General features: G+C 32.2%; 1 protein-coding gene across 1 annotated transcript in view; it reads left to right on the forward strand.

The window, feature by feature from the left end:
* Positions 1 to 20,919, forward strand: part of MGAT4C (MGAT4 family member C) — a 678,972-nt gene that overhangs the window by 286,233 nt on the left and 371,820 nt on the right. The window contains exon 3 of the mRNA XM_012745562.2: positions 15,714 to 15,824. The gene's annotated coding sequence lies outside the window, so the exon portion shown is untranslated. The remainder of the gene's footprint in view (positions 1 to 15,713; positions 15,825 to 20,919) is intronic.

The following is a 20,919-nucleotide window of genomic DNA, read 5'->3' on the forward strand; positions in this document are numbered from 1 at the left end:
TCAATATTTCCTGACTATATAGATAAATCTGCCTCCTCCCCAAGCTCTCCTCACTAAAAGTGTTAAGGAGAAGTTGACTAAAGTAGATATATCTTTTTTTTTTTTTAGAGAAAATCATCGTCTTATATTTTTATTTATTATAATATATATAAGCACATATGTTTTATGTACAATAACTGGTTCTGTCAAAGAATCACACCAAGGCATTCTACTGGTAATTTCCCCAAAATCAATTCAGGTAAAATTAAGATATTTATGCACTTCACAGGCTATCAAAACTTGAGACTTCATTATTGATTTCAGTTCTGCGGCCACATAGACAATTCAAAATATCCATAAACTGGGTTAAGGCGATAAATGTGGGCTGAAAGAAATTGCAGGATTCAGAACAATTAAACTGTGTATTTTGCTCTCATTAGAGTCACAATGTGAACAGCAAACCTTGTGCATATCTCAAAGCTCTTTTATGTAGTGGCAGGGGCTTTTGAACATCGAAGGTGACTGTGAGGCAGGTGGGCAAACAGCTGACATGATTCTGTCTTATATCTCTTAATTCATCAGATTATGTTCCATAATCAAAGCTCTTTGAAAATATCAGAATTCAAAGCCAAATGAAAATCTTGTCAACTCTAGATACTAGATTTTATGCTCTCTCCACCAATTTCCCTCCCCTCATTGTTCTGATCTGCATTGTGTCTATTTATCAAGTGGCTTTCCCAGGGCTGCTATAGCAAACTAGAAATTGCATCCTGAACAGATGTTTTAGAATATTCCATATTTACCATCTCATGGACTAGGCAGCCCAAACTGCCAAGAGCATGCAAACTTTTGAAAGCATAATGCTAAGAGACAATAGGTAAATCCTCCTGTGGGTAAACTTTGAATCATTTAGCCCCAAGAAGTAAGAATATGATCATGTTTATGAGGATGGTTTTTGAAAGACATAGATCTAAATCCCAGGCTGCCTTATACATAATTTTGGCCTTGTACATAGTAAGGGAATAGTTTTGAGTTCTGATATGATTATGTGCTTTCCTTTTCTCAGGAATTATTTATAACAATCTTATCCTTATAATGTCTCTGTAACAACACCAGGATGATAATGATGATGACGATGATAAAAGCAATAGATATTAGCCTCCTAAATTTCCATCTGCTTGATGACTTCGACTTTATTATTTGTCTTCTTAGCCTAGTAATTTAATTTAATAAATAAACCTAAGCTTTTATTTGTATTTACATTAATGAGTAGAATGAGGAATAGAAAGGTTATATTGAAATACTTTCTCATGCTAATCATGATTTTATGCAGCATTTTTTCTTACATTCAATTATCCTAGTATTTACTAGTAGTTGTATATTTTTCTTTAATGTTTAAGAACACTTAACAATTCAAGTATTATTCCATTTCTTTTCAAGCTCCTTAGAACTCGATTTGTTATACATCTTAGTCAGTCTTGAAAATTTTCCTTTTTGGTAGGATATTGAGTAAAAGAACACCAATTTTACCAATAAGGATAGGGACATGCCTGGATATTTCAAAACTAAAAGTGACATTGTTTCTGTAATTTTATTGAACATATTCAATAAATATATATGAATATATATGAATGAATATATTCAAAGAGTCCTTTAGAGTTTAAGTGTGGGAACCTCTATTTGATGGTTATACCAGGTTCTTTTCTTAAAGTCTGTCTTGCAGAGAATTACACTTAGAAAGACTTCATTGACTATCAAGAAAGAGTCTTCCTTTGTGAATTATTATTCATTTTTGTATTTTCAAAAATAGTGAAAGGTTTAAAAAGCACCATTTGTCTAGTAATACAACATGAAAGAAGTAAAACTTTCTGTTATATAACAAGGAGAGACATATTTGGTAATAAGAACTGAACCAGGGTCAACCTTATCCAGAAGAGCAAAGACTTCTCAAATATATATTCTTCACACAAGGGTTGATTCAATTAATGTGTATACATCCATTGGCTTTTGGAAAGAAATGAAATTGTATTGAACGGTTAGAACATGCCTTTGAAAGAAGTCTTGCATGTATGGCTGAATTATTTTGTACTGGAATAGAGCAAAAATAAATCCTTTTTCATTCAAATACATTTACTACCACCACCCTTTTCTTCCTAAAGTTATAGAAACTTAAGAAATGATACAAGGGCATCTTAAATTAAATTATGGTAAGAGGATTCACAACCAATCTAAAAAGGTAATCTTAAAATGGCATTTGAACCAGCATAATAAATAAAATAATTTAGTTTTCAGCTCAAAGGCAGCACCAGCCTCTGTACTATTGATTGGATTAACAATATATAAAGAAAGATGGATTAGGAGAGAAAAAGGAATAGACAAAATATGCTTAAGAGACAGAAACAACATAAAACATACTAAATAAAATATCTCAATTCCAGAACTTGAAGTCATTACAATATATTTAATATGAAAGTCTTCAAACTTCAGAAAGTTCATTTTTTTTCTGAATTTGTAATCTTAGAAAACTAAATCACCATTGCCATTTTTAAATCTTTCTCCATGTCATAGAATTTGCTTTTTGGTTAGTCCCCAGTGTCAAAAACACTAGATAGTCAATAAATATTTTATTCATTCATCACTGACACATAAAATCTATGTTTGAAATGATGAGCAAATACAATCTATGTGACTTTTGTCTAGCATGTGTTTATTTTTATGTTTATATAAACTTATATAAATATGGATATAATTACATATAAACAATGGCATATTCATAGGTTTCCAAAGTGTGTCTTAAAGATTAATAGTGCTGTATATTTATAGTATTTTTCCAAAAATAAGCCTGCTTTCTTACAAAACACTTCTGAGAAAATAGTTTTTTCCTACCATAATTTCCTGAGTCTTTTGTTGGCTCTTTAAAAATATTGTCATATAAACAATTCCAAGATGTATTTGGCCATGCAACCATTTCTTTTTATGGCTCACTATAACTTGAGAAACAAGGGTTAACTATCTAACAATATGTGCAGTAAGTGTGAATGAATTTGTGGGACAAATTTGATTTGGGGTGTAATATGTCTACCTAAAAAGCTACATTTAGCTACATTTCCCTACAGTTTTTATAGGTAAGGATAAAGTTCTTTCAAGAGTCTGGCAAACTGAAGTCTTTTCATAATTTCTGAAGAAGTTTGATCCCCTGCCATAAGAATGCTTGTCCTATCATTGCTACCAACTTCAAATTCTTGCATGTAATGTATACATGACGCTGGGGGAGAATTGCCCCATGTATCAACAAGAAGCAACAATGAAGACAGTACAAAAGCTGAAGACTATAAATAGTGGACCTGAAAGGGAGACAAGTTCCCAATGTCATCTTTGAGCCACCATGCTAGTCAAGCCTGCCTGCAACTGGACATATTGCTGAGTGAAAAAAAAAAAAATCTTCCCTGATTTGAAATTTCTTTTACTAGGAACTGAATGAGTTCCCACCAAACTGCTAAAACAAGGTGAAGTTATGTATATGATAACCTTCTATTTCTTATTAGTCCCGAAGATTTGGATAAGGAGAAGATATTTCAGGAACAGTGCAACTTAATGAGCAATATTCAGTATGAAAAATGGTTGTGCTTCCACTGAAAATTACAGCATACTCTGTTCTTGGTATTATAATTTTATATTTCTGAATACTATACTATATACTGCCTAACATTATTGTTCATGGTGTTAGTTGCCACTATTATTTATTAATGAACCAAATTAGCAATCATAACTACTACCCTTTATTAATCACCTATAATGTGCTCTGCAATGCATCCAACATAAGAAATCTTATCTGTGATTTAAATATACACTCTGAGGGGTATGTTCATTTACATTTAAAGAAAAAGAAACCATGAATTACAGAGTTTAAATAACTTTCCTGTACTTTAATTTCTATGATATAGTAACCAGATATCAGATTTACACTCTTACTGAGAGCAACAATAAGAATTTGAAAATGCAAATCTCACTTGTTTGAAAGTATGAACACAATAAGGACTTGCGAGAACACGATCAGAGAGAAGGAAATATGTTGTGATGAGTCTTGTATTTGCTTCCATTCTCTCCAGTCCCCCTCTGTGGGCTTTTGCTAATCCATGACTTGAACGTAAAGCCTAAACAGGGAAATACAGTCTACAGTTGACCACAAGTTTACTGGATAAGAAAGACAAATATTGAAGCCAAAGTTGCCAGACAATTAGTATTCAGGACACCGATATTCGAAAAGAAAAATAAAATATGGAGAATTAAGCTCAATATTCTATGTGTAGTTTGTTTCAAGACATTTATTCACCCCCTAAACTGCAAGTGCATGGACTAAATGATGAGAAATTAAGAAGAAATCAGTTGCTAAAAACAAACAGAGAACCTGGTAGTCACATAGCATTAGAAAGTGAACATCTGAAGTTCAAAAACTAATAAAAAAGAATGACTCTGGTTACTACTGCTCAATTTCAGTGGGGATGCCAGAAGAGTTACACCTAGCAGGAAAGCAAACAAGAAATATGTCAGTCTCAACTGAATCAGGTGATTTGCCCATGAGTTTCTGCCTGCAGCAAGTGAACAAAAATAATTAATACTTCAAAAAAATAGTATCAAATGATTTAAAATCAAAATCAGTAGAATGGTCCCTCAGATTATCTAGATATTGGAATTATCAGACACAGACTTTAAAACAATTATAATTTGTACATGCAAAAAGGGTGCTGACAGAATAGAACACTGAAAATTTCAATAGCGAATTGGAATAAAAAATGTGAGCATGAGCATTTGTGCATAATGTGAAAATCCTAGTGCTGAAAGTTTTGATAATTTCAATAAAGAGTTCCACAGATGGCAGTAAAAGGAGATTGACACTGCAGAAGAGAGGATTACTGTCTAATCTTCTTTTAAATGAATCTATTGAATTAAACAGAGAATATCCATCTTAAAAAACAGGGACAAAAATATAGGACCTATGTGTAATTAATGTCCTAGAAAGAGAGACAAAAATAGGCAAACACAAAATTCAAAGAGATGCTGTCAATAATTTTCCAAATCTGTAAAAATATATAGTATCAAAGATTGAAGAATATTTATGAACCTCAAAGGCAAACAGAATCTATCCACTTCATATTAATTCTGTTGGAAACCAAACACAATGTGGAGTGGAGAACATGCAGCCTTTTTATCTAGAATACATAAGAAATCCCTACACAGCATTAAGAAAAGGCAACCTAATGAAAAATAAAGCACTTCACTAAAGAACAATCAAATAGCCAATGAGCTTATGTAGAGGTACTCGACATCATTTATTATCAGAGTAATGCAGATTAAAACCAGTGAATATGGAAAGAAAAAAACCATGTTGGCAAGGATGTGGGGGAACTAGAAATCTCATTTACTGTTGATGGATGTGGAGACTGGCACTGCCACCTAGGACATTTACTTGGCAAAGTCTACCAAAGCTTAAATATGAATACCATACCATATAAACAGGCCAAAAAATGTGATACAATGTTCAAAACAATATAATTATTTTTGTCAAAGTGAAAATCACAAAACATAAAATGAACTATTTTAAACTATACAATTCAGTGATATCAAACACATCCACAATGTTGTGAAACTAAAACCTCCATCTAGTCCAAAAACATTTCATTACCCAAAAAGATAACCTTGTACTCATTAAGCAATAAAAGCAATGGTCATTATTAATGGTCAAAAATGCCTCAAATTTCCATGAAATTCAGGATGGGTATTAGATGCAGACATATAATGATTAGATGCTGATTATGCAATGTATCCAAACCCATGGAGTACTACTTAGCCACAAAAAACAATGTTGATCTAGCAAATATCTAATGTCATGCTATTCCTTTTTCACAGTAATACTTGAAGGCTAACTATGCTTTCTAATAAACTCTAGTTTATAATAAAAGAGACATTGTCATTTTATAATCATTAACATTAACATTGAGAAATATTGATTGTATATTTTTAATTATCATGTTACTTGTTTAGCACAGTATATTACATGCCACCCAAAAGGCTAGGAGGCCCCAATAATAGACATTGACTTACATATAATCTTTCTTAATCCAACTGACTCTTCTTGCTGTATCCATAATATGTGACTGTCCCAACTCTTATCAGTAAGGTCTTGTTAAGTTTATGGCTACACATCTGTTCATGAAATAATTGATTGAATCATGTGCTCCAAAATGACAAAGACTCAAAGCCTAGTTATTGGAGTATAAAAGAAATTGTTCCAATTTTTTACTTTTCTTGACATCTTAAAATTATATTTAGGCAAGACCCAAAGCTTTAATCAAATCTATATTTTTACATGCATTATTTTAGACTTATATTTCTCTTATCTGTCTGGGGAAAAACATAAAGTTCAGTTAAATATTATGTCCTTGCTAATTTCAGGGGGCTAGCTTGTCAATATCAGGGGAAATATTCTTGATTTTAGTTTAGTTTTTTTCAAAATTCATTTTAATCATTTATTACTTCAAGGATAATTCATTGAGCACTTTCCATTCAGCAGAAATTTTATAGTTACTAGAGGTACAAACAAACATCTCTATTTTCATAGCTTCACTTTCTAGTGAAGGATTTAGGTAATAAACCAAGAATAAATGATATAATTTATCAGTTCATAGCAATGCAATGAAGATTAACATAGGGTAGGGAGATAGCTCTGCTTGGTTTACAGTAGTGTAGCAATTTTAATTAGAGTGGTGAACATGAATTTTGCATCTAAGAGTGTGACTTAATTAGGTTAGGTTTACAGGAAACTAATTCTATAGCAAGGAATTGGGTAAAGTTGGTTATTTGCATGGTGATCACAAGAACCATAGCAGAGAATAGAGAAGTTTTGCTGAGAAAGAAAAGATTTCAGTGTAAAGTGCATAAATGTGCAGGAAGCAGCCATGGGCAACACAGGCTCAGTTCTCCTCTGAAATTCTGGGAAATTCTGTGTGGCCCATGTCTCAGATGATGTCATATAAGGGGCAAAGAAGCCAGGGAACAGCTAGCCACTAATTTCCCTCTGTCACTGATTGAAGGCTGCTGTGGGTATATCTTTACCTTCTGGCCTTCACTATATGCCTGTCAATCATACTCATGTGACCAATGAAAGCAGCATAAATCTCAGAGGCTTGTAGTAAGAAATCTCAAGCATGTAGAGGAATCAGGATTTCCAAAGGAGAATGGGCAGGGCATGGGAAACTCGGTTATAGTGAAATTTTGCAAAACCTGAAAGAATGTGAGGGGAAATGTTAGAAGGAATATACTTGGTGGAGAGAATAGTAAGTACAAAACACCTAAGGAGGCAAATATTGCTTGAAAAAGTGGTTTCATTCTATCCATATCTGTATCTATCTACATCTATACTATTGTTAATTCTTATTTGTTCTATGTATTGCATAGTTGAAATAATCATTTTGGAATACTCATTCACCAATATAAATATTGGAACAATCCCGAGTATATATGAGAAGATAAATAAATTCTTATTAAATAAATAAGAGAGCGAAAACATAATAAACCAATTCATTAAAAATTGGAGGGAGGTTTAATACACATTTATCTGAAATTCTTGAAAAAAAGTGTTTCTTTGAAAGCTAGCATTGTGGTTATTTTTCCATTAAGACATTGATTTTGTAAATCTGCCCCTCAAAAGCTAGTTGCTTTCTTTAATACAGAACCCTAAGAAGTTTCATAAACGGATAATGTGAAATGAATACAAAATAATATCTGTTTTATAATGATGCATTACTTTGAGAAAATAAATGCATTATTTACCTTGCCAATGCCATCTGGAGCATCTTTCCTGAAATGAGTGATTATTCAAATGGCTATTTTCCTACCAGAACATTTTAAACTCATCTATGTGGTTTGTTTCCATTATCAGGACCAAATGGACTATTGTCTTAGCAATATGTTTTCATAAATATTTCAGTTTATATATTTTCAATAAAATAATATGTTCTAAGGAGCATATATCACAATGAATTTTGTTAAATCTTTTTTATAGAAATATATTCACCCAGAAAAGTACATCTTAAGTGAACAATTCAGTAACTTTTCACAGTGAACACATCTCCATAATTAAGTATAACCTAAACAGGAAAGAAAACATTACCAATATTTGAGGGAATAATTTTGTATTTCTTCCTAGTTATTAAACCCAACCTACCCCAAAGATAATAAGTAGATCAACTTTCTTCACCATAAACTAGTTTTAACCATTTATGCTGCCTGTATAGATGAAGTCATATAAAACATAATCTTTGTGTGTGACATCTTTTCTCAACATTGTGCTTCAGACTCACCCATATTGTTGTCATATATTGCAACAGTTTGTTCATTCTCACTGATATATTTTATTATATTATGTGAATATTCCAAAAAGCATTTATCCATTTTACTACTCATGGGCAATTGGATAGTTTCCAATTTTTTTGTTTTGCATTTAGTTGTTGTGAACAATCTAATGTGCAATCTTTTGATGCCATATGCATATATATTTTGAATGTGAAACTAGTGAAATTGTTAGGGGTTATATAGAAAGAGTGTATTTTCAGCTTTAGTATTATATGTACTGCCAGTTTTTCAAAGTGCTTGTTCTAATTTGCTATCTTTTCAGTAGTAAACCTCCACTTGTTCCACATTCTTTTCACATTTTGAAATAATCAATTTTATAAATTTTCCTCAGTACGTTGAACATTTCCTGATGAAAAATAATGTTGAGTACTCTTTACTGTGGTATTAACCATTTGGATATCCTCTTTTTGAAGGTCCTGAACAAATGTTTGCCTTTATATATTGGATTTATTATCATTTTCTTATTAATTTTAGGAATTTTATTTATAATCTTATAAACATTAACATTGCAGCATAATTGACATAAACTACACATATTTAAAATGTATAATGTGATAAATTTTGACATATGCATGCATTCTTAAAAGCATCATGACAAGCAAAATGATGATTACATCTGTCACCCACAAAAATCTTGTGATTCTTGGCAATCCCTCACACCAGTTCTTCCACCCCCACCTTTCTAGTCCCCAGGCAACAATTGATCCACTTTCTGTCACTCTGGATAAGTTTACATTTTTAGAATTTTATATGAATGAAGTCATATAATATGTACTCTTTTTGTTTAGCTTATTTCAATATAATTTAGAGATTTGTCTGCATTGCTACATGTACCAATAGATCATTACCATTGGAGAGCTATTGCATAAGGGGCATAGAGTTTTAGTTTTGCAAGATGAAATAGTTCTGGAGATTTGTTGCACAACAATGTGAATATACTTAACACTATAGAGCTATACCTTAGAAATGGTTAATTTGGTAAATTTTGTGTTATGCATTTTTTGTCACAATAATAAAAACTTTAAAAAGTTGCAGGCCGGGCGCTGTGGCTCACGCCTGTAATCCTAGCTCTTGGGAGGCCGAGGCGGGCGGATTGCTCAAGGTCAGGAGTTCAAAACCAGCCTGAGCAAGAGCGAGACCCCGTCTCTACTATAAATAGAAAGAAATCAATTGGCCAACTAATATATATATAAAAAATTAGCCGGGCATGGTGGCACATGCCTGTAGTCCCAGCTACCAGGGAGGCTGAGGCAGAAGGATCGCTCGAGCCCAGGAGTTTGAGGTTGCTGTGAGCTAGGCTGACGCCACGGCACTCACTCTAGCCTGGGCAACAAAGCGAGACTCTGTCTCAAAAAAAAAAAAAAAATAAAAAAAAATAAAAAAAAATAAAAAAGTTGCTTTGAGCTTCAACAACTGGTGAATTTTACTAAAATATTGAAGACTGGAAAAGATCAGGTTTGCAAGGGCATGGTAGAATCAATTGTTCTGTTTTTGGTCATGTTTCAATTTTAAAATGTCTGCTAGAAAGCCAAGAATTGAGATCAGTACGCAGATGGAGAATCACATTTAAAGCAGAATGGATTGGTCAGGCTGCAGATATAAATTTGCTAGCCCACAGGAAATAATATTTAAAACTGTGGCTCTGGCTCTGAGATCACCTACAGGGAAAGTATAGATTGAGAAGAAAAAGGGGTCCAGGACCAGTCTAAAAATATTCTAAACCATTATGCAGGCAGAGGAAGAGAAGCCAGCAAATAAACTTGGGATAGAAAAGCTATATGGTATGAAAAACATTAGGAGAATGTGGTATCACTAAAGCCAAGAGAAGAGAATGTTTCAAGAGTAATCAGCCACTTGTTGGGAGAGGAGGTAAAATGAAGTCTGTTGTAATGGCTTGAGGCATATGGGTGATCTGTAAAAATGAGTTACGATATTGTAAACTAGAAAATGCATCTTCTGAGATATTTTCCAATGTAGGGATATGACTACAAGAGGGAAAAGTGGGGTAGTTGGAATTCTATCTTTAAATGCATATAGATGTTAAAACAGGATTTTACATGCTTTGGTCAAGAGAGAGTAACTGATGAGAACAAGAATGAACATAAGAAAGTTTCTTGAACATCTAAAAGAAACCGTGGGTGAAGTTCAAAAAGGTTTGGTAGATAATTGGAGTGGTTTGGGATAGTTGGGCTTTACTCTGCATGGGCTATTATTTTCTCAGTGACTTTTAAGGCAATACTATCCATTGTAATTAGGAACATTTCTGCAGACGTAAGTGCTCATTTGATATTCATAGTCAGCAATTTAAGGTAGTAACAGTCATCAGAATTTTGAATTTTTCTTCAGGGACATTCAATGTGCTTCCTAGACACAAAGTAGTTGAAATTTCAGTTAAACCACTGTTGGAATTAGTTTAACCACTGTTGGAGTTTACATCAAACCTACATCCACATTAATGGAAAATTATGTTTAAGAAACCTGTGTAATAATATGAAAAAATAATTATGCTGCAGACTTTAACATAAATGAACATTATATATATGAGATATATAGATAGATAGATTCAGTTTCAAAAGAGCACTTCCAATATGGAGGCTATTAGAGTAGTTCAAGCAAGAAAAAACAGCTAGATGCAGTATGCTATTAGGGAATGTGGAAATAGAAGGTAAAATCCACAAGACTTGGTGATGATTTGGATTAGTGGGAATGCTGATGTCCAGATGAAGGAAGTGGCAGGAATGACTCCTGGGTTTCTAGCATGAGGACTGAGAAGCCAGAACAGCAAGAAAGCACCAGATTCTACATAACCATAACCCTATCTTAGGTATGTGAATCTCATTTACGTATGCCCCAATTCTTAAAAAAAGGAAAAAAAAGCAGAAAAACAAAGAAACAACATAACAAAAAAGCAAAATTCTGCTTAATACCATACTGTTTCCTCCTAAAACTGCCCCTGCACCAGAAATTTTTGTTAGTTTGGATTATCTTTTTTTCAGTTTTTATAAAGATTTTGTTTACAAAAAAATGTCAGGAATACAGATATGCCTCAAACATATTGCAGGTTCTGTTCCAGACCACAGCAATAAAGCAAATATCACAACAAAGTGAGGCACATAGATTGTTTTTGGTTTTGCAAGCCATATACATGTAATGTTTATACTATACTGCAGTTTATTAAGTGTGCAATAGAATTATGTCTGAAAAAGAGATGTATAGACCTTAGCTTAAAAATACTGTATTGCTAAAAGTTGCTAAGGATAATCTGAGGCTTCTGTGAGCAGTAATCTTTTTACTGGTGGAGGGTCTTGACTGGATGTCAATGGCTATTAACTGATCAGGGCAGTTGTTCCTGATGGTTGGATGGCTGTGGGAATTTCTAAAAATAAGTCAACAGTGAAATTTGCCACATTGATTGGCTCTTCCTTTCACCTAACATTTCTCTGTAGCATGTGATACTGTTTAATAACATTTAATAACATACTGTAATACTGTTTAAGTAGAACTTCCTTCAAAATTGGAGTCGATTCTCTCAAACCCTACCACTTCTTTATTTATTGAGTTTATGCAATATCCTAAATTCTTTGCTGTCATTTCAACAATGTTCACAGCATCTTCATTAGGAGTAGATTCCATCTCAAGAAACTCTTTCTTGGCTCAACCATAGAAACAACTCCTCACCCATTCAAGTTTGATCATGAGTTTACGCCAATCCAGTCACGTCTTCAGGCTCCACTTCTAATTCTAGTTCTCTTGCTGTTTCCATCACATCTGCAGTTACTTCCCCGAAGGATTGAACCACTCAAAGTCATCCATGAGGGTTGGAATCAACCTCTTCCAAACTCCTGTTAATGCTGATATTTTTACCTCCTTTCATGGATCATAAATGTTCTTAATGGCATCTAAAATATTGAATCCTTTCCAGAAGGTTTTCAATTTACTTTATTCAGATCTGTCAAAAAAGTCACTCAATGGCAGCCATAACCTTACCAAATGCATTTCCAAAATAAGACTTGAAAGCCAAAATTACTGCTTTATTCATGAGCTACAGAGTGGATGTTATGTTAGTAGGCATGAAAACAACTTTAATCTCCTTGTACTACTCAATGAGCAGTAATATTTTGAAATAGATATTTTTTTCTGAGCAATTAGTCTCAACAGTGGGCTTAAAATATTCAGTAAACCGTGCTGTAAGTTTTTTTGTAATAGAGACAGAAAATTTCTAATTCTACAGATCGTTTTATCTATCTATCAATTTATACCATAATTTATGGCCACTAATATTCTCCAAACACATTTGCATCTTGGTCTCAGTATTTTAATTTTTACATTGAAAATTACATGAAAAAATTGAAGATATTTATCATATTTGCCACTGTATCTTCAGAACTTAACAAAATTCCTGTTACCTAGTAAATACTCAATAGATAATTCTTAATTTTTTAAAAAAGTATTTAACATAAAATCATAAATAGTATCTTTTTGAAGTTTATCTGAAAATCATTGCAATTATCCAGGATTTATTGTTTTCCTTAAAAGAGCACAGGAAGAATAGATTTAGCATAATTCTTAAGAGTCCTAGGATTTTTTGAATGATAAATGAGCCTTGGTTTCAGGTCACCAGCTGCATTAGCACCTAACAAGAGAATCAGCCCCTCTTTTGAAGCCTGAATCCAGGCATTGACTGGAATATAGCTGTGAAAATCCTATGTGGCATCTTCTTCTACTAGAATGCTGCTTCATCTATATTAAAAATCTATTGTTTAGTGTAGCTACCTTCATCAATTATCTTAGCTAGATCTTCTGGATAATTTGCTCCAGCATCTACATCATCACTTGCTGCTTCACCTTGCATTTTTATTTTACAGAAATGACTTCTTTTCTTAAGCCTTTTGAACCAACCCCTGCTACCTTCAACCTTTTCTTCTGCAGCATCTTCACCGCTCTCAGGCTTCATAGAATTGAAGAGAGTTAGGGCCTTGCTTTGGATTAGGCTTTGCCCTAGGTGAATGTTGTGGATGGTTGGATCTTCTATCCAGACCACAAACATTCTCCATATCAGCAATCAGGCTTTTGCTTTATTATCATTTATGTTTTCACTTTAGTAGCACTTTTAATTTTCTCCAAAAACTTAATTTTTTATTTGCATCTACCACTTAGCTGTTTGGTTTAAAAGGCCTAGCTTTTGGCCTACCTTGGCTTTAACATGCCTTTCTCAATATGCCTAATCATTTCTAGGTTTCAATTTAAATTAAGAGATGGGTGACTTTTTTTTTTTTTTTCACTTGAACACTTAGAGGCCATTGTAGGGTTATTAATTGACCTAATTTCAACATTGTTTTGTGTCAGGAAGTAGGGAGCCTTCAGCAGAGGGAGAGAGATGGTGATTGGCTGGTCAGTGGAGTATTTATCTTATTCACTGCTATATCCTCAGAACTTAACAAAGGGCCTGCCACTTAGTAGATACTCAATAGGTAATTCTTAAATTTTAAGAGTATTTAACATAAAATAAAATACAATCTTTTTGAAGTTTATTTGCAAATTATTTCCAAAATCATTTGGAGTAGAAAGATATATTTAGATTCCTCCATGAATCACAGCTGCGGATACATTATAATAAGTCTCTAAATGTTTATTCCTCATTTCAAATCAATACACTAAGTCACACAAGCTTTTTTTTAAATCTTAAATATATTGTGTTAGAAGAAAAGATGTTCGGACATAGATGGACAATATCAGAAGATCCTCCAGTTAAGAATTTTGTGAAGTTCTTATCCCTTTAGTTTTATTTATAAAATGGAGAGCAATAATGCTATCTACATTTTTCTGATAAAATAAAAAAATGTTAGTAGAAAATTTTATAAAGGCAAGTGTTATGTAAAAATAAAAGATAATTGTTGACTGATACCAACCTTAAAAAAATGGTATGTAGAGCTTTTCCCCCCCAAACCCTTATTTTCTAACATAATAAGACGGTTGAAGTCACCTGTTTTCTTAGAAAATTAGTATATATCAGTCTTCAGTGCACTAAGTTATAATGGAAATCTTTAAATAGCACTGATATCTATAGATATAAAGTAGAAATGTCCAACTTTCAAGGTTTCAAGGTTTTGTTATTAACATAATTAAAGATTTCATTTAAAAAGGATTGGCAATACATTGAATTTTACACTTATAGAGTATCTAAAAATTTAACTTGCATTTAGGAAACATATAAATTGTTGTAATTCATAATTTTTAGACTTTTGTAATCATAATTTGAATAGTCATAAAGTTTCATTATATGTTTCATATATACTTCATTATATCCAATGTTAATTTGCACACATGATAAAAAATAAAATCCCAGATATAAAAATGCAAAAAACAAAACCCAAAACCTTTTCTGCAGTTAATTTATATTTTTCAAGTGGTAACACTGCTGATAACTGTTAACCAGCTTTTATACACATGGGAAGCAAGGCAAAGATTACATCCTCATGTAGTTGAAAGATCAACGTATTGCTTAGATCATTATAAAGAGTGATACAGATTGAGACTGTGTTTTTTATTGAGCCTTAATTTTTGATCTAGTGTTCATATTCTCTTGGTAACAAGAATATGCCACTCATAGTTATAATCAGTTAATGCTCCTGTAAAAATCGACTGTTAAAAAATCAGAAAAAAAGCCCAGGCTGTGTGATCTCTTCATTGCTCCTATAAAAATTAAAGGATGTGATTGTGCCTGGGTCCCTTTGAAGGTTCGGGCAAAGGAACAGTGGAATATTTAATGAGACTTAGCAATCCAGCAGAGTTAGTCTCAGACTCTGGGGTATGTTGTAGGCATTATTGATGTGGCTTCTGTGCAATGTAGAGACATAGAATATTAATTTGACTTTTCTCAAAAAATAAATGAAAGAGATTGATAATAATATTGATATTTCATTAGCATATAAAGAATAGCATGAATATTGCCAAATTGAAAAATAAAGACATACAGGTGCTAAGTAAATTTATGTATCGGACAATGTTGTCTTGGTTGAAAATTGTGTGTGTATATGATTTTTGGTCTTGTTTTTTTTTTTTCTTAGACCACACTTTCAGAACCAAAAAAGGATGACATAGTAGCAGAGCTGACACTCACCAACTCATGCTTTCTTTAAAGATAGTAATCTCAGCATTGAACAGAGAAAACCAAACAGCTTGTATTGAAAGTAGAAATGTGATTGGCCTGTTTGGAAAAAGTCTAGTAGGGTTAACAGTGACTATATTCAACATGCAAGTGCCATCATGATGAATGTTTACAACACTTTTTTGAGAGCCAATTATACTGTTTTTTTGTGCAGGGACTGGAGATCAGCCAGATCACTTGTATGCACAAAGCCGCTTTGGATCTGTCTTTTCAAACAAGAGCTGCAGAAAACGCTATAGCAAGGTTGAAGCTTTATCCTACTCTGGTAAGAGAAGCTTTCTTTTTCTTTGCTATGGTGAGAGCTTGATAAGAAATCCTTTTAAACCATAATGTGGTCAGGGAGAGGAGAAGCTGTTCTATGTTACAAATCATAAAATGTTTTTCCTTTGAAATTTTTTTATAATGCTTTGCACCTTTATGTTATAGCAAAATAAAACTGAAACACTAAGTCACACTGCACATGTTAAATTTGTATTGGAGGTAAGGGAGTCTTAACTACTCTTCTATTGAATGAAATGTGGGGTTATTTTATGGTTATACTGTAGATCTCCTGTTCAGAAAAAAGGGAAAAATGATCAGTATTCAGATAACACAGCTGAGAATGAATTCATGTGTTTAAGTTTTCCCCTGACCAATGGTGCTGTTAATGCCAAGTGGCTCACCACCACCAAATTTGGCCTTTGATTTACTTGCACACATCACTCTAACCTCCTTTCCAAAAGCTGAAAAAGCTAGAGAAAATAATTCTGGGTGAGTTTGTTTGAATATAGTTTTCTCACATTAGCCTTAAATAACTGTGTGTGTGTGTGTGTATATATATATATATATATATATATATATATATATACACACAAAGTACAGAGTTCGTTTTTCACATATATTTTTCATCTTGTAATGTGCTTTAATATTTGTATGAAAATCTCTACTTGTTATAAACTCTACCTGAATTCAAATCTGTTTAAAATGACAAGAAATGGTTGAGAATATATACACATGTACAGATACACATACATGTATATATACAAATATTTGATATGTGCACAATTAATTTTTGACAATAATAAACTTATACATTAAAGCAATGTAATTAATTTCTTGGTAAGCATTAGTTCAGAAAATAGCGATACAAATATCAAAAAGATTTTACAACCAAACAGCTGCATTTGAAGATAAATCTTTTTTGTAAAATAACTTGTATGATAAAGTGTTTAGTTGTTCAATTATATCTATGACTTAATTCATATATCTGTGAGATTTGCATTTAACTCTTTTCAAGAATTTACTCCAGAGTAACATTCTCAGCTTGAAAGGTGCAAGCATCGTGTAATGCCTGTCTAATAGGTTGCTAATAAATATTCATCTTCATCTGATTATTCTAATAAGTACTTATTGACTATTTACCTTGCTAAATGCTTCAAGGAGAGGAAATATATTATAAGATAATTAGAACATATAATATCTACACAGATTTAATGAGTATTTAACAAATATGCTTGAAAATAAATAATTTATAGTGGGGGTTTGGCTAAGAATAAATAGGAATATACAGAGTAAGAGGGAGTCAGCAATGACAGTGAATGCAATGAGAATGAATTTTTCAGATTTAAAAAATAATTCTACCCTTTTATATTTGAGCTTATAGAACTATAACAATGCCGTTTTCCCTTCTGTCCTCATTTAAATTGTGTCTACATTTAATGTAAGTCATTTTAAGTGCTTACTTGTATATACTGCACTGAAAGAAATGCAAAGACAGCCTTGCTTCTGAAAGAGATTCTGGTCTAAAGGAAATATGAGGAAAGAAAATTTATTAATTTTGTTACCATGAATCCATGTAGTAAAAAATAATAACATTTACTTTAGCATTCTGTGGTTTTTGCTCTCTTGTTTGCTGCTAAAGGCACATGAAAAATGCAGCAATAACAACAAAAGTATCAATTCTTTTCATTTCTATCTTTTCCACTTTTGAAGTCAATATCAGGATATGATGCCTTTACAGCTCAATTCTATGAAACATTTAAAGGAAAATACCAATCCCTCTCAAACTCTTCCAAAAGATTAAAGAGAAGGGAATACTTCCAAAATCTTTTTCTGAGGCCAACATTACCTTGATGTCAATCCAGACAAGAACATTACAAGCAAAGAAAGTTACAGGCCAATATCCTTAGTGAATATAGATGTAAAAATCCTCAACAAAATATTAGCAAACTGAGTTCAAAATAACACATAAATAGGTTCATCCATCATGATTGTATGCAATGGGATTTATTCCTGGACCACAAAAACCATATGACATATGCAAATCAATAAATGTGATATATCATATTAATAGAATAAAGAACAAAATATCTATTAACCTCTCATTAGATGCAGAAAAAAGAATTTGACAAAATGCAATATCCTTTCATGATAAAAACTTTCTCTAAATTAGATATAGAAGAAATGTACTTCAACACAATAAAGGGCAAAAATGAGAAGCCCACAGCTAACATCATACTGAAAGGTTAAAACTGAAAACCTTTTTCCAGAATCTGGAATAAGGCAAGGATTCCTACTCTCACCACTTCTAGTCAACTAGTATTGAAAGTCCTTGCCAGAGAAATTAGACAAGAGAAAGAAATAAAAGACATCCAAATAGGAAAGATATAAGTAAAATAGTCAGTGTTTGTTGATGACATGAGCTTATATAAAGAAAACCTTACAGGCTTCACCAAAATATTAGAAATAATAAACAAATACAGTAAAGTTATAAAATACAAAAACAACAAATAAAAATCAGTAGCATTACTATATATTAACAACAAACATTCCAAAAAAAGAAATCAATAAAAAAAATCCCACTTACAATAGTTGCAAAAAGTACTTGGGAATAAATTTAGTCAAAGAAGTGAAAGATCTGTATGTTGAAAGCTATAAAATGTTCATGAAGAAATTGAAGAAGACATAAATAAATAGAAAGATAGTCCATGTTCATAGATTGCAAGAATTCATATTGTTAAATATTCACTACCCAAGCTATATACAGATTCAATGCAATTGCTATCAAAATCTCAATGTCATTTTTCATAGAAATAGAAAATTCTAAAATTCATATAGAATCACTAAAACTCTGAATATTCAAGATGATCATGACCAAAAAGAAAAAAGCTGAAAGTATCACACTACCTGATTTCAAAGTATAACCCAAAACTATAGGAAGTCAAACAGCAAGGTATTAAGGAAAAAAAGATATATCAACAAATGCAACAGACTGTAGAGCCCAGAAATAAACTCATGCATGTACAGTGAATTGATTTTTGAGAAAAGGGCCAATGATATGCAATGGGAAAAAGATGTTCTCTTCAATAAATGTTTTTGGGAAAGAAACTGGATGTTTTCATGCAGACGAAAAAAATTAGACTCTTATCTCACATCATATACAAAAATCAACACTAAATGGATTAAATACTTAAATGTCAGACCACAAATTGAAAAACTGATAGAAGAATACATAGAGAAAAAACTACATAGCATTGTTCTGGGAGTGATTTTTTGGATTTGATTCCCAAAATGAAGGCAACAAAAGCAAAAAATAGACAAATTGGATTACATGAAACTAAAATGCTTCAGTACAGCAGAGAACACATTTAGTTTATATAGACAACTTCTGAATTGCCAATAAATAGTTGCAAACCATATATCCCCTAAGGGGTTAATGTTGAAAATATATAAGGAGCTAAAACAACTCAATAGCAAGAAACCAAGAAAAGCAATTTAAAAATGAGCAAGGTACCTGAATAGACATTTCTCATAAGAAGACATGTAAATGAGTAACAGATATATGAAACTAAGTTGTCACATTGCTAATCATTAGGGAAATGCAAATTAAAGGCACAATGAGATATCTCACATTTGTCAGAATGGCTATGATCAAAATGATGAAAGATAACAAGTGTTATGTTGAGAATTTGGAGAAAAGGGAACCCTTGTACAGTGTTGGTGGGGATGGACATTAGTGCGTGTGTGTGTGTGTGTGTATATATATATATATATATATATATATATATATATATATCTTTTATATAAAATTTTATGGAGATTCCTTAAAAAAACCTCTCATTTATGATAGCATGAATGGAATTGGAGGATATTATGCCAAATGAAATAAGCCAGGCACAGAAGGACAAATACCACATATTCCTACTCATGTGTAGACTCTAAAACAACTGAACTCAGAGAAGCAGCGACTAGGATGATAGTTACAGAGGCTTAGGGAGAATGAGGAGATGATGGCAAAAGGGTACACAATCTTAGTTAGATAGGAGGAGGAAATTTTTTTCTTGAGTCCTATTGCATAGCATGGTGAATATAGTTAATAATACTGTATTGCACATTTCAAAATTGCTCAGAGAGTAATTTTCCAGTGTTTACACCATAAAAATAATTTAATATTTGAGCTGATACATAAGTTAACTAGATTCATTTAATTATTCCCCTTTGTTCTCATAAATCATACCATCATTTTGTGCCTATAAAATGATGAAATTATAAATTGTCAATTTACAAATTTAAAAATCAGGTAGGATGATAATTTCTTATATATAACACATACAACACCAAAAGCATGATCTATGAAGAAAGAATTGATAATCTGGACTTAATTCAAATTAAAAATTTCAGCTCCAATTAAAGACACTGATAAGAGAATGAAAAGACAAGCCACGGAGATAAAATATTTGCAAAAGTCCTATGTAATGAAGGACTGATATTCAAAATACACAAAGAAAGCTTAAAACTCAACAATAAGAAAATGAGCAACCTGATTAAAAAATATGACAAAGACTTTAACATATACATCACCAAAGAAGACATACAGATAACAAATAATGATATTGAAAAGATGTTTTACATCATAAGTCATTAAGTATTGTAAATTAGAATGGCAGTGAAATACCATTGCACACCTATTAGAATGGTCAGAACCTAGAACATTGACCATACCAAATGCTGCAATGATATGGAGCAACAGGAGCTTTCATTCATTGCTGATGGAAATGCAAAATAGTACAGCTATTTTGGAAGATAGTTTGGCAGTTTCTTACAGAAATAAATATGCTTGTATCATATGATCCATCAATGACACTCCTTGAAGCTGAAAACTTATGTGCAATCAAACACATGCACACAGATTTTTTTAGCAGCTTTATTCATAATTGCCAAAACTTGAAAGCAACTAACATGTTTCTTAGTAGTGAATGGATGAGTAAACTGCGATACATCCAGACAATGGAATGTTATTCAGTGCTAAAAATAAATGAGCTATTGAGCTATGAAAAGATATAGAGGAAACTTGAATGCATATTTCTAAGTGAAAGAAGTGA

Source organism: Microcebus murinus, chromosome 10 (genome assembly GCF_040939455.1).
Source record: "Microcebus murinus isolate Inina chromosome 10, M.murinus_Inina_mat1.0, whole genome shotgun sequence".
Taxonomy (NCBI): domain Eukaryota; kingdom Metazoa; phylum Chordata; class Mammalia; order Primates; family Cheirogaleidae; genus Microcebus; species Microcebus murinus.